Below are 15,139 nucleotides of genomic sequence, written 5' to 3'. Positions count from 1 at the left end.
TCTTATTTTGTTAGTTCGCTTATTTAATTTAATTTAATTTAATTTAATATAATTTAATTCCATGTTAGTTTAATAATATATAGCTCAGGTTGGAGTTAATGTGTTCCTTGGAAGGGTCGATTGGTTTAATTACTGTAAGATCCGAGGAAATAAATAAATGAATAAGATTACGTCACTGGCTCTGCTGGCGAAAACCCCTTCATCCCGTGTCTCACTGGCCATATTTACATTCTTCTGATCTCCGAACAATAGTTTCAGTTCGCAATCAGAGATTCCGCCGCAATGCGCATTGTGAGCAATACCTTACTATTATTATCAACAGATAGCGCAGAGAGGTGACTTCCGCCGTACTGATGCACATCTGGTTATGCTCACCACACCCCCTCCTACCACCTTCAGTCCTATTCCCCACCTTCCCTCCTACTACCCCCACCCACTTCTATGACGATTATAATGCAGTTCTACTATTTCCATTCCCAATACATACATTCATATATTTTTATTTTCAAGTACTTGCTATGTCCTAAGTAATAATCTGATACCCCTAGTTCGTACGGCATAACCTCACACCACAAAGTTGTTTTACCTTGAAATGAATGATTGACACATTACCACAAAGCCGATATTGTGACAAATAATACATTCCTTTTAAAGCAAGACAGCAAAGCACAGCATACGCAAGACATGGGTATCACATCAGTATCCAAGTACCACATGAAAATAAAAACAGAATAAAGTCACTAAGACAATAATATGTAGAAACACTTTAATTGAACTATTCAGCTTCCAGCCCCTGAGGTGAACTCAAACGGGAAATACAGGATTTCAGGGGGACTGGCGAAGATATATTTCTAATAAACAAGCACAAGGAACAAATATTTACAGCACAGACACATGGGCACTTGGAATTCAAACAACACAAATACTGTAGCATCATGGGTACTATCGCTTAAAATCGATATTAATTCCAACAAGGTTAATCGATTGGGTAAAGTGGGATTCATTGCAGTCCAGCAGTATTATCCCTATAATACTTGACGTTATACGACTAATTCTTTGTCAGAAGAGCCCACTGATTGAGGTTAGACTTGAAATGCCGGATGTCCAGAGATAGAAGCAGGGTTGTAGTGGAAACAGAAATAGGTTTCAGACTCATTCATGAAATGTCAAAATTAAATATGAATAGCCTATCCGTGTAACGGGTTGCTTAGAAGGGCCTTGGACCAGTTAAAACAGGAAAACAATTGTATTAAATTAGTTGTAGGTATTTATATGTCTCAATACCTCTGTTTATTTGAAGAAAATGCAAAATCAGAACGGCAAGAAAACTCCACACCACAGCTGTAGCAAAACATTATAGTGTTGTGCTTTGTTAGCTTAACTCAATGGGTTTTGTAAGTTGTAACTGGTTTCTATATTGAGACATATTTAGTACTAGCACTATCAATTAATTATTATATACGTCTTAATAATTTTCTCGAGTACCTGGTAAATAATAATAATAATAATAATAATAATAATAATAATAATAATAATAATAATGGCAAAACATTAATGAAGGTTTTTATCAATTTTACCGTTAATCTAAAAATAAAAGGTTCCGTCACACTTGAAAGTTTGAAGTAACAATTAGTATCAAACATTCCAGAGATTTATGAAGCTGTGTAGGTATAAATACTGTTGGCAGTACTGATTAGATACAGAAGTTCTTCACTATGGACCTTTGAAATATTGTGGGAGGTTTGAAACATTAACATAGTATTAAACAAAGAAACTTCAGCCAGGTAAAAGGTAAATGGGTTTCAGACTGCGTTCCCCCTTTACAGATAGGTTTCGGACTTCGTTCCGGTGCGTTCCGGCACCACTGCATCCCTTGTTATAAGATTCGAATCCCCGTCCTGACAGTGGCTGTCCTGAGAGTGGTTTCCTCGGGTTTTCCCACACTCCTTCCAGGAAAATGCCGAGATGGTACCTTGTTTGAAGTCCTGGGGTACCTACCCAAATCCTAGACCCTAAAAGCTGATTACACAAACAAGGTGATCATACAAATTCAACAAACACCTAAGTATACGGGGATGATAACCAATATGTCCCAAGCGCCTCAAATGAATTTACAACATCATTTATTTAATGTTAGAGGGCCGAGCTGAGAACTAACTGAGCCCAACTTGGTAGGTTCGATCCTGGTTCAGTCTGGTGGCATTTGAAGGTGCTCGAATACATCAGTCTCGTGTCGGTAGGTTTATTGGCACGTAAAAGAACTCCTGTGAGACGATATTGTCAAAGACATGCAGTTCTCAAGTTTTCACAAGATTCCTAGAGAAGAATGGTGTGCGACTTACATGTAAATATTTGTTTCCTGCATTGGCTGTTTTGATGAGCTGCAGCCTACATGGCTTGCTGTCTTCCAACATATTGTAAATTATGTTACATTTTTAAGGACAGTTTTGCGAATGGTACATCTCATTAGGCTTCACTAACTCAGTTACAGTTTGATATAGCCTGAGCATTTAGAAGTATTGAACAACTTGTGGTGTGTGTGCTTATTTATATAGATCTACAGTATGATAGTGACTTATGACCTAGATGTTAGGTGGTTGTGTGTGCATTCATATATGATAGTTGCTGATAACTTAAGATGTTAAGCCCTGTAAAACAATAATTATCAACATGCATAACTGTATGGTAAATCTATAAAGTAAATGTGAAGGTCTGCGAATAAGTGTGATAGTGATGGTGATAGCTGTTCTTAGGGACAGAACCTTGAGGTTTTCAGCTGCATTATTATTACTTTCATGTTTTTAAGATAATTATTCTAGGTGTAATGGGGCCAACTGCGTAATTATCGGCCACATTTCTCGATTTATAACCAACAAAAATCAGTATTATTAGAAATGCAGGTTATTGGTAAGTTTTGTCGAGATTATTATTTCCAGGACTCTAAAAATATTTTATAAACAACTATTTTAGACAAATATTCTTTTTCTTTCTTTCTTTCTTAATCTGTTTACCCCGCAGGGTCGGTTTTTACCTCGGACTCAGCGGGGATCCACCTCTACCACCCCAAGGGCAGTGTCCTGGAGCGTGAGACTTTGGGTCGGGGATACAACTAGGAAGGTGGACCAGTACCTCCCCCCAGGCGGCCTCACCTGCTATGCTGAGAAGGGGCCGTGTGGAGAGACAGTGAAGGAAGAGTGAAGGAAGCGGTTGTGGCCTTAAGTTAAGGTACCATCCCGGCGGCATTTGCCTGGAGGAGAAGTGGGAAACCACGGAAAACCACTTCGAGGATGGCTGAGGTGTGAATCGAACCCACCTCTACTCAATTGACCTCCCGAGGCTGAGTGGACCTCGTTCCAGCCCTCGTACCACTTTTCAAATTTCGTGACAGAGCCGGGAATCGAACCCGGACCTCCGGGGGTGTCAGCTAATCACGCTACCCACTACACCATAGAGGCAGACTTAGAAAAATATTACGCAGAAAAATTCAACTTACGAAATAAGAAGACAAGTAACTAAAATAGCTTCTGTCCATCTATTCAAGCTTTCATTCCTCTCCCCTGAAGGGGGAGGCGGGCCACCTAGTAGGGAACACCTTTTCTCTGGCCAAGAAATAGCTTTTACTATTACGAAAATGCTTTCAGTCCCCCCCCCCCCCGCCCACTTGAGAGGAGAGGCTCTTAGACGTCTCTCAGGCCAGGAGATTTGTCACGGTGAAGGAGATGCTCGTAGAAGGTGAGGGGGTTGGCGGCCGTGGCCCATGCTAGGAACTATCCCAGCATTCGCCTTAGAGCAGGAGAAGAGAAAACCACGGAAAACCATTCTCAGGACAGCCAATGGTTGGGGCCAGAAGTGAGGTCCAGGCCTGTCCCGTCTCCCGAATGCAGAGGCGTAGAGCCATGGCCACTAGCAGTAAGTGGGTACGTTCAACGTATTTCCAGTATGGGGTGAAACCACTTTTGGAACATCTAAAAAAATCACCTTTTCCCAAAAATTAACCACTTTTAGTTAATTTAAAAGAAGTGGAAAATTCGCCAAACGTACCCATTTACAACAAAATAGGACTAAAAAGCCAAGAAAAACTATTTTAAAAGAAGATTAGTTGCTATCACTATTGCCATCGCTAATGTTTTAATTGTAATTATACTTTTATAATATAGTTGAACTTAGTAAATTTTTGCAAAACCACATGAGGATTATTTAGCTTCTACTTTTCTACCCCGCGGGCCCGACACGACTTTAATCCACTCGTTTATAGAGCTTGAGTCATTAATTCGGGTCATTCATTTCTCCAAGGAATCTGTGAGTTTCCAAACAACTTCGGGGATAAAAGATGATCACAGGAAGATAGAAGAAGATGACCAAGAGAAGGCAGAAAACGGCCAGAATAATATGGAAGATGGCGAGAAGAAGACGACCAGGAGGAGGCAGAAGAAGGGGGGAAGAATGTGGAAGACGGCGAGAAGATGGAAGTAGACGATCAGGAGAAGGCAGAATATGGTCAGAAGAAGATGGAAGATGAACAGAATAAAATGGAAGGCAGCCAGAAGAAGACGGAGGACGGCCAGAAGAAGATGGGTGATGGACAGGGAAAGGTCGACGAGGGTCTGCAAGAGATGAAGCATGTTCCGCTGGTTGACGCTGTGTCCCGAAGATCTTGTCCAGAAGATTGCAAGATCTGTTCCAGAAGGGAAGCCGAGCACGAAGTTCCCTAGCGAATAGCGACCGTGAAGTTCGAAGAAAACTGGAGCCATAACGCCTGGATGGAACGCAGGGGGATGGGGATCGTCACACTCCCCTGGTCTCCCTGGCTTATGAGTATGAAGTGCACGAGGTCACGGGATCTACTCCAGCGAGGGCATAATGTGAAAAGAGAGCTGCGCCTTCCGGTGGATTTAGGGTTCGGCCGACCTGAGGACCATCCTGCCCCGACCGAGAAGTACTGTCTGGATCTGACAAGGAGACCAGAGAATGTACCCGCCGCTGTGTGGAGGAGTACGAGCACAGAGAGAGACCGAGTGAAGGCGTGGTACGACCAACGAGTGCACACCATCGGAAACCTACGATGGCTACGTAACCCCGTAAGGAAGAGAGGCTTGTCTCTCAAGCTCCAGAGGACGTAAGCAGAGGAGATTAAATTACGTCAGCTAACGAGTACGATGGAGGTCAAGATGCAAGATGAAGGTGGTACATCCAGACCGACAGGCGCCATACCGAGGAACAGCTCAGAGGATAACTGATGGAGATGATCGGCTTTCGAAGGGGAGCAATGTTACATGCCAGCCCTACGGTAGCCCCTTTCGGTACTTCTTGGAAGAGACTAGTGAGTCAGCCGACCGGGGAGCTCCCAGCTGGCCTGGATGGCAGTGTATTGTTCTCGTCGATTGACTTACCTGTGCGTTTCTGGGAGATTCAACGAGAATGTTCCGCCCCCTAGCCACCTCGCGAATATTCTGGTTCACATCATCCGCGCTATAAGAATGTAGGCCAGCCGCGGACGGTCAGTCATTGTTGGGCTCCGTGGTGGCGTCAGAGTTTGTGCTGGACTCGGGGTCAGTGTTGGAATCCGAGGTGAAGTCACTGTGAGACTCAGTGTGTTGGGGTTCGGTGGCTGGGCTGAGGGCGACAGAGGTGTTGGCTGTCGCTATTGTCCCACCAAGGTCTGAACGAGGAGCGGTTGTTGGTATCAGAGTGTCCAGAGAGTGGTTGGACAGTCGACGTGCGGACCGAAGACTGTGTACTACCTGAGAGTACCGTGTATTTGGGTATTTCTGTGAACTGGGCACCGCCTCGAGTCAGCGAGCGAAGCCGCTATCGTGAATGAGGGTAAATGGACCTGTGTTAGTATTCCCTGTTGTGATGGTGGTGGTGGTGGTGGCGATTATTGTTTTAAGAGGAAGTACAACTAGGCAACCATCCTCTATATAACACTAATCAGAGGGAAAAGTAGAAGGGATCCGACACTTCGAACAAATGAAGATATCGGTCAAAGAAAGACAAGGGCCACGAAGGGCGTGAAAATGAAAGACTCCCTAGCCCTCGCAAACCTAGTAGCGTCGGGGTCGGAAAAGAACAAGAGTTGACCAAGGGAGGTCAGATAGGATAGATGAAACTGAGGAGCCTGGCACAAGTAAGTGGAAGCAATGCCAGGACTCACCTAAGGGCCCCGTGGTCGTCAACCCACGCTCCAAAGTTCAGAGCACCTGGGGCCCCTTTCAGTCGCCTCTTACGACAGACAGGGGATACCGTGGGTGTTATTCTACCGCCCCCACCCATAGGGGGATCGATGTTGTGAGTATCGTCCTGCAGCTGAATACTTTTGAGCTGTTGCTGTTTAGTTGTTCACGGCATGTGACTGTGTGAATTACTGAACTGTCTCTGGAGTCGAACCAAGCAATAGATATCGTGTGTTGTGTAGCTCGTAGCCCTATGGTCAAATCCAGCGGTCTACACACTGCTACTGTATGAGATGAGCGGACGTGGGGAAGTGAAAGTAAGGATTAGCCGTATCCAGGTAATAGCAACGGCTCGGACTGCCTGCTGTGTCATAAAGAAGAGAGACTTGTAAATATTCAGCAGTTTGTGAGTTAGTTCATTCATGACTGATTAGAACTGTGTATATATACACTGACTGACAGAGCAAATGCAACACCAAGAAGGAGTGGTCAGAACTTTATGCCAATTGCAGGGTAGACTGACGTCACTGAGGTATGCTCATGATGTGAAATGCGCCGCTGTGCTGCGCACGTAGCGAACGATAAATGGGACACGGCGTTGGCGAATGGCCCACTTCGTACCGTGATTTCTCAGCCGACAGTCATTGTAGAACGTGTTGTCGTGTGCCACAGGACACGTGTATAGCTAAGAATGCCAGGCCGGCGTCAACGGAGGCATTTCCAGCAGACAGACGACTTTACGAGGGGTATGGTGATCGGGCTGAGAAGGGCAGGTTGGTCGCTTCGTCAAATCGCAGCCGATACCCATAGGGATGTGCCCACGGTGCAGCGCCTGTGGCGAAGATGGTTGGCGCAGGGACATTTGGCACGAGCGAGGGGTCCAAGCGCAGCCCGAGTGACGTCAGCACGCGAGGATCGGCGCATCCGCCGCCAAGCGGTGGCAGCCCCGCACGCCACGTCAACCGCCATTCTTCAGCATGTGCAAGACACCCTGGCTGTTCCAATATCGACCAGAACAATTTCCCGTCGATTGGTTGAAGGAGGCCTGCACTCCCGGCGTCCGCTCAGAAGACTACCATTGACTCCACAGCATAGACGTGCACGCCTGGCATGGTGTCGGGCTAGAGCGACTTGGATGAGGGAATGGCGGAACGTCGTGTTCTCCGATGAGTCACGCTTCTGTTCTGTCAGTGATAGTCACCGCAGACGCGTGTGGCGTCGGCGTGGAGAAAGGTCAAATCCGGCCGTAACTGTGGAGCGCCCTACCGCTAGACAACGCGGCATCATGGTTTGGGGCGCTATTGCGTATGATTCCACGTCACCTCTAGTGCGTATTCAAGGCACGTTAAATGCCCACCACTACGTGCAGCATGTGCTGCGGCCGGTGGCACTCCCGTACCTTCAGGGGCTGCCCAATGCTCTGTTTCAGCAGGATAATGCCCGCCCACACACTGCTCGCATCTCCCAACAGGTTCTACGAGGTGTACAGATGCTTCCGTGGCCAGCGTACTCTCCGGATCTCTCACCAATCGAACACGCGTGGGATCTCATTGGACTCCGTTTGCAAACTCTGCCCCAGCCTCATACGGACGACCAACTGTGGCAAATGGTTGACAGAGAATGGAGAACCATCCCTCAGGACACCATCCGCACTCTTATTGACTCTGTACCTCGACGTGTTTCTGCGTGCATCGCCGCTCGCGGTGGTCCTAGATCCTACTGAGTCGATGCCGTGCGCATTGTGTAATCTGCATATCGGTTTGAAATAAACATCAATTGTTCGTCCGTGCCGTCTCTGTTTTTTCCCCAACTTTCATCCCTTTCGAACCACTCCTCTTTGGTGTTGCATTTGCTCTGTCAGTCAGTGTGTGTGTGTGTGTGTGTGTGTGTGTGCATTTATTTAGTCATCCTAAAATAAATTCGTGTAATAAAACAGACGGAGTTTTTTCTTAACAGTTTGTTTAAAGCACCAATAGTAGATCTTCCTTTAGTAAAAGCAAATTGAAATTTGGGAATGAAATTATGAAATTCTAGACACCAGAGTAGACGCTGGAAGAGGATTCGTTGAATATTTATCTAATGCATGATCCTAAATATATTCCACGATAGCTGTTGGGATCTGTAGGATTTTTCCTCTTTTTAGTATTGGAAGTAGTAGAAATGCATGCCAAAAGGAGGGTATATTGTGATTTTCAATTATAGTATTGAATTTGTCAAGTAAAATGAGTTTTCCATTCAGAGGAAGGTTTTTAAGCACTTTGTAGAAGATTCCATTCTTTCCTGGAGTTGAATTGTTTAGTATTTTTAAGTTTTTCTAGTTCTGATATGTATATTAGTAAGAGTAGTGTTAAGAATGTATTTGTGGAGTTTGAAATGTGGCAAAGATATGGAGGTTCAACGTAATCAGGGGTAAGATTCCTGTAGAACTGAATTATCTCACAGGAATTTTTATTTGATTTTATGGGAATTTCTGCCGAAGAGTTGGTGAGATTTTTAATTGCACTCCATATTTCTTATATGGGAGTTTGTCTATTTATTGAAGAAACAAACGTTTTCCAGAATTTCTTCTATCATTGAAGCTAATTTGGATTCATGCAACGGTTGATTTATGAGTAAGATAAGCTTAAGTGTTCATTCTTGTCTATATTGTCCCCTTCTCCGGGGTCGCTCAGTCAGCGGAGCGAGAGTCCCAAAAGGATGGGCTGTTCGCAGGGCCAACTTGCTATTACGGAACTGACCTTCAGAAGATTTATATTTGCAGGGCCATTGGTGACTGGATAGGAGACAATGTGGAATAAAAATCAGAACAAAATAACAAACTGGTTTATTAAAATGAAAATAAAATTCAGTCTGGACAATGCTAGGAAAAAAACAACAACATTTCTTCAACATAATTCAACTGATTATTCTTCCCGTTAACAAAATGACTATGAGTCCTTGGCATGCTTAGCGAATCCATTGGATTCATTTACACCTTCAATGAACTTCCAACCGAAGCCATTCTCTGTAACATTTGATAAATCACGTAATTAGTGATAATGTCGTTATTATTGCAACAAAACAATGTTACACTAAACATGAAATAACCATATTTCATTACTTCCTTAATCTTTACGAATTACCCATTGATTAATTCTTACTTTAGCACATCTTTGACAAATTTTCCTGTCTAATTTATATTGGCATATTTTGAGAAAATTTCTTGAGAAACTACTTTGTCATACTTATGAGAAATCCTTCCTAAATCATTTTCTCACACCTTTGAGAAATTCTTTACAACTTATTCTTGAGAAATTCCGTACAAATTACTTTTGAGAAATGCTTTACAATTTGAGAAATTCTTTGGCGTATTTCCCCTCTCTCGCAGATTTCGCTCGACTGTATTCCTTTATAAATCATAACAACGATTTCTAACTGACTAGTATTCTATGGATGGATAGAGCATCACGTAACACCACGCGTAATCAACAACAACAACAACAACATTGATTAATAAATCACATGAAAAGAATAAGCATTCTTGGAACGACATGGATAACTGTCACGTAACAACATAATCACACCAACAGTTTATAGGCAGATTTATCACACAGTTGAAACTATCATACTTTATTATTATTATTATTATTATTATTATTATTATTATTATTATTATTATTCATTTATTATTATATTCTCCTCTTCAATTTTATTGAAGACCCTTATAGCATGAACCGATCATAATAAGAATTCATCAAAACTATTGTTACAAGACGAAATAGGATGACTAAATTAATCTTGAAGAAATAATCATCACCACCATCATCGGAAAGATGCGTCTGTGAGCCCCAGGAAAGGCTAATAATCAGCAAGTCGTACATTATACAATATCGGTTGTTGAGCGAAGGAAAGAACTATTATTAGTCCCTAAATATTATCAAATCACATAAATCACTATCATCACTATAATTCATCATAATCACTATGACTGATATGCACCCTAGTGGTCCCATATCGTCAACTTCATCGTAAAATCCACCATCACAATATCGTTCAGTTTTATTCTCAACAACCAGTCAAATACCCGACTTTCATTATTATTATTATTATTATTATTTTTTATTATTATTATTATTATTATTATTATTATTATTATTATTATTATTATTATTTTTATTTTCTCCTACTATGGCTCCTAGAAAACGTCTTCTCGATGAGCTGCTTCTAGTACACGTCAATTACCATCCCTTCTGATATCAATCATGTTGTTGTTGTTTGAGTCATCAGTCCATAGACTGGTTTGATGCAGCTCTCCATGCCACCCTATCCTGTGCCAACCTTTTCATTTCTATGTAACTATTGCATCCTACATCTGCTCTAATCTGCTTGTCATATTCATACCTTGGTCTACCCCTACCGTTCTTACCCCCTACACTTCCTTCAAAAACCAACTGAACAAGTCCTGGGTGTCTTAAGATGTGTCCTATCATTCTAACTCTTCTTCTCGTCAAATTTAGCCAAATTGATCTCCTCTCACCAATTCGATTCAGTATCTCTTCATTCGTGATTCGATCTATCCATCTCACCTTCAGCATTCTTCTGTAACACCACATTTCAAAAGCTTCTATTCTCTTTCTTTCTGAGCCAGTTATCGTCCATGTTTCACTTCCAATACAATGCCACGCTCCACACGAAAGTCTTCAAAAACATCTTTCTAATTCCGATATCAATGTTTGAAGTGAGCAAATTTCTTTTCTTAAGAAAGCTCTTCCTTGCTTGTGCTAGTCTGCATTTTATGTCCTCCTTACTTCTGCCATCGTTAGTTATTTTACTACCCAAGTAACAATATTCATCTACTTCCTTTAAGACTTCATTTCCTAATCTAATATTTCCTGCATCACCTGCCTTCGTTCGACTGCACTCCATTACTTTTGTTTTGGACTTATTTATTTTCATCTTGTACTCCTTACCCAAGACTTCATCCATACCATTCAGCAACTTCTCGAGATCTTCTGCAGTCTCAGATAAAATAACAATATCATCGGCAAATCTCAAGGTTTTGATTTCTTCTCCTTGGACTGCGATTCCCTTCCCAAATTTCTCTTTGATTTCCTTTATGCCTGTTCTATGTAAACATTGAAAAGGAGAGGGGACAAACTGCAGCCTTGCCTCACTCCTTTCTAGATTGCTGCTTCTTTTTCAAATCCCTCGATTCTTATCAGTGCAGACTGATTTTTATACAGATTGTAGATAATTCTTCGTTCTCGGTATCTGATCCCTATCATCTTCAGAATCATAAATAGCTTGGTCCAATCAACATTATCGAATGCCTTTTCTAGATCTACGAATGCCATGTACGTGGGCTTGTCCTTCTTGATTCGATCCTCTAAGATCAGACGTAAAGTCAGGATTGCTTCACGTGTTCCTACATTTCTTCTGAAGCCAAATTGATCTTCTCCCAACTCAGCTTCAACTTGTTTTTCCATTCTTCTGTAAATAATAAGTGTTAAAATTTTGCAAGCATGAGACACTAAACTAATGGTGCGGTAGTTTTCACACCTGTCAGCACCGGCTTTCTTGGGAATAGGTATAACAACATTCTTTCGAAAATCGGATGGGACTTCTCCTGTCTCATACATCTTGCACACTAAATGAAATAACCTTGCCATGCTGGTTTCGCCTAAGGCAGTCAGTAATTCAGAGGGAATGTCATCAATTCCAGGTGCCTTGTTCCTATTGAGGTCTCTCACAGCTCTGTCAAACTCTGACCTCAAAATTGGGTCTCCCATTTCATCAGCATCAACAGCCTCTTCATGTTCCAGAACCAAATTATCTACATCTTTACCTTGATACAACTGTTGGATATGCTCCTGCCATCTTTCTGCTTTGTCTTCTTTCCCTAGAAGTGGTTTTCCATCTGAGCTCTTAATATTCATACACCTAGATTTCCTTTCTCCAAAGGTTTCCTTGATTTTCCTGTATGCAGCTTCTACCTTTCCCAGGACCATATAGCCTTCGACATCCTTGCATTTCTCCTTCAGCCATTCTTCCTTATCTACCTTGCACTTTCTATCCACTTCATTCTTTAATCGCCTGTATTCTTTTCTGCCCTCTTCATTTCTAGCATTCTTGTATTTTCGTCGTTCATCAATCAGGTCTAGTATCTCCTGAGTTATCCACTGATTCTTAGTTGATCTTTTCTTCCTTCCTAACATTTCTTCAGCAGCCCTACTGACCTCATTTTTCATGACTCTCCACTCTTCCTCTATAGTGTTTCCTTTAGCCTTTTCATTTAGTCCTTTTGCAACATGTTCCTTGAAACAATCCCTCACACTCTTTTCTTTCAACTTGTCTAGATCCCATCTTTTTGCATTCTTTCCTTTCTTCAATTTCTTCAACTTCAGATGGCATTTCATGACCAACAAGTTGTGGTCAGAGTCCACGTCTGCTCCTGGGAAAGTTTTGCAATCCAACACCTGGTTTCTGAATCTCTGCCTAATCATAATGAAGTCTATTTGATACCTTCCAGTGTCTCCAGGTCTCGTCCACGTATACAGCCGTCGTTTTTGGTGTTTGAACCAAGTATTGGTAAGGACTAAATTATGATCAGTGCAGAATTCAACCAGCCGACTTCCTCTTTCGTTCCTTTGTCCCAATCCAAATTCTCCTACTGTACTACCTTCTCTTCCTTGGCCTACCACTGCATTCCAGTCTCCCATCACAATTAGATTCTCGTCACCTTTTACATATTGTATTAAATCTTCTATCTCCTCATATATTCTTTCGATTTCTTCATCATCCGCTGAACTAGTAGGCATATAGACCTGCACTATTGTGGTGGGCATTGGTTTGGTGTCTATCTTGACGACAATAATTCTTTCACTATGCTGGTCATACTAGCTTACCCGCTGCCCTATTTTCTTACTCATTATTAAACCAACTCCTGCATTTCCTCTGTTTGATTTTGTGTTGATAATTCGGTAGTCGCCTGACCAAAAATCTTTTTCTTCCTGCCAACGTACTTCACTTATGCCAACTACATCTAACTTTAGCCTATCCATCTCCCTTTTCAGATTCTCTAACCTACCACAACGATTCAAACTTCTAACATTCCACGCTCCGACTCGCAGAATGTCAGTATCCATCTTCCTGATGATCGCCCCCTCTCGTGTAGTCCCCACCCGGAGATCCGAATGGGGGACTAGTTTACCTCCGGAATATTTTACCCGGGAGGAAGCCATCATCAGTACATCATTCATACAGAGAGAGCTGCATGTCCTCGGGAGTTAGTTACGGCTGTAGTTTCCCGTTGCTTTCAGCCGTGTAGCAGTATCAACACAGCTAAGCCATGTTGAGAATTATTACAAGGCCGTATCAGTCAATCATCCAGACTGCCGCCCTTGCAACTACCGAAAGGCTGCTACCCCCCTTTCGATGAACCATTCGTTAGTCTGGTCTCTCAACAGATACCCATCCAATATGGTTGCACCTGCGGCTCGGCTATCTGCATCATTGGGACACGCAAGCCTCCCCACCGCGGCAAGGTCACATGGTTCGCGAATCACTCCAACAATGTTCCAGAAAATTCCAGGATTTTCCTCTCGTTCGTTGCATGCTGTCGGCTAGTCTTCACAGAGGTAGCTGAAACTGAAATTTTGTATCAGAAAATAGGATCCACACTAGTTGTATACCATTACATTATTTACGACACTTAACTGGCACAATGATGTACTCTCAGGTTCAATTTTACCCCAAGCTTCGAATTCTGAACACATCCACAAGTTTATAGTAAGTCTTGAAGCTGATGGAACATTATTACTGGCACTACGATGTTTTATAGGCCAGGTTTCCTTTCGAATATTCACTTCAGATAGTTCACTTCCCTTATAATTTCCAATGAGACATTCCATAGATTTCTACTGCAACACTCGGCGTAAATGAGCGCATGAACTGTCTGTGGTTTCGCAAGTTCCACACGGTGAAATATGCGGCTGTAACAACCTCGCTTTATACTGACTTAGGCTGGCGAAACGTTAAACTAGCACTCACATAAAAGAGTGGTGGTGCCATACAAGAAATAGACAGTTCATAACACTGTCCGCGAACATTCATCTTTTCCCTAGAGGTTAAAATTATACGACGTTTTTCCAGAAGACTGTATTATTATTTGACTTCTCCTTAGAGACTCTTCTGTTCGATTCTCCCCTAAAAACTGTAATGTTCTCTTCAACTTTTTCTTAGAGACTCTGCTTCGACTTCTTTCTAGAAAGATCTTAAGACCTTCCAGCACCTTCCTCGATTTTCATTGGCTGTTGACCTTCTTGTGACGTGATTCGTCCTTCACACCGGCAAGTAGATTTCTCCAGAATATCGTTCCCCTCTCGGTTGTCGGCGCACTAGGTGACGTACCTGCGTGACGTGGTGACCTTCACCGGCCTATTGACCTAGTTCACACGGCACGGCACGGTAACAGCTGATGCACGCTCACTAGTAAACCAATGTTCCGTTACAAAAATTACTCCAGCTTCCCCAAATTCAATCAGGCACCATTTAAACGGGTACAATATGTTTTGTGAGCAGATCTATATTTTTATTAGGAGTGTACATTCATTGTCCCACCACATTATTTTATTTGGTTTGTAAAATACTTGTTTTGTTTCAAGTGGATGAAATTTATCTAAGAATGATTTAATTATCTGAGTAAGTTCCTCATTTTAGTTGTGATTTTTATCTCTTATTTTAGCAAGATCATCGATATAAGTATTAAACAATTTGCAGTCAAAGTCTTTGAAGTTTCGTGAGATTTTAAACGTATTTGTTTTGTATGTCCCTGTTTTCTTAAAATATATAATGATACCGTAGGGAAATGATCACTTTGATGAGTATCTTTAACAGTACACCAATTTGTTTAATAATATAAATCCAGAGTGCAAATTGTTAAGTCTCCTGCGATTTTTTTCTGTTTTGGTGATGCAAGTGTTGGTGAT

Source organism: Anabrus simplex, chromosome 1 (assembly GCF_040414725.1).
Source record: "Anabrus simplex isolate iqAnaSimp1 chromosome 1, ASM4041472v1, whole genome shotgun sequence".
Classification (NCBI taxonomy): Eukaryota; Metazoa; Arthropoda; class Insecta; order Orthoptera; family Tettigoniidae; genus Anabrus; species Anabrus simplex.
The sequence above is the reverse complement of the archived record's forward strand: the minus strand, read 5'-3'. Positions refer to the sequence as shown.